Below are 779 nucleotides of genomic sequence, written 5' to 3'. Positions count from 1 at the left end.
ACATAACCTCCACACAATAAAACAACGGCTAACTAACCCAACAGAATTGCTTCTTCTTGTATTTGTTGCTCCATTCTCCACATAAATATATATATATATATATATACATTAAGCATCATTACGCTTCGTGCAAATTTATAATTCATAGCTCTCTAAAGCTATTATAACTGCGTTCCACCCATGCCACTACTGGTGATATCATCAAATTTTGAATTTATCCACAGATGATATGAACAGTAGTGACATCTAACTTCAAATCTCAGTGTTTGAATATTTCATTTATATATTTTTACGCACCATGTGCTCTGATTTTGGCGCAAAACAAAACCAGTTGCACAGTCAGAGACTAACATGAACAATCACGGATTCAAACTGGTAGTCCACACTGACGAAGCTCAAGGTTAAATAACCAAAAGCCGAAACCTGGTTTGTGGATATCCCTAATTGCATAAAATTTTTATTTGTGCTGTCAAATGTTTTAATTCTTTCTGTTTTCCTCGCATACTGTTTTTCTCTGTTATATTGGTGCACTACGGTGGATTATTTAAGACTTAGCTCTTATTTCTAGCAGGTAGATGCTCATTAAGCATCATTACGCTTCGTGCAAATTTATAATTCATAGCTCTCTAAAGCTATTATAACTGCGTTCCACCCATGCCACTACTGGTGATATCATCAAATTTTGAATTTATTCACAGATGATATTAACAGTAGTGACATCTAACTTCAAATCTCAGTGTTTGAATATTTCATTTATATATATATATATATATATATAT

At 33.0% G+C, this 779-nt stretch overlaps 1 protein-coding gene across 1 annotated transcript in view; it reads right to left on the bottom strand.

Annotated features, from left to right (window-relative positions):
* Positions 1-779, bottom strand: part of LOC106873697 (uncharacterized) — a 78,531-nt gene that overhangs the window by 21,440 nt on the left and 56,312 nt on the right. The gene's annotated exons all lie outside the window — the stretch shown is intronic.

This window comes from Octopus bimaculoides, chromosome 2 (genome assembly GCF_001194135.2).
Source record: "Octopus bimaculoides isolate UCB-OBI-ISO-001 chromosome 2, ASM119413v2, whole genome shotgun sequence".
Lineage (NCBI taxonomy): Eukaryota > Metazoa > Mollusca > Cephalopoda > Octopoda > Octopodidae > Octopus > Octopus bimaculoides.
The sequence above is the reverse complement of the archived record's forward strand: the minus strand, read 5'-3'. Positions and strand labels throughout refer to the sequence as shown.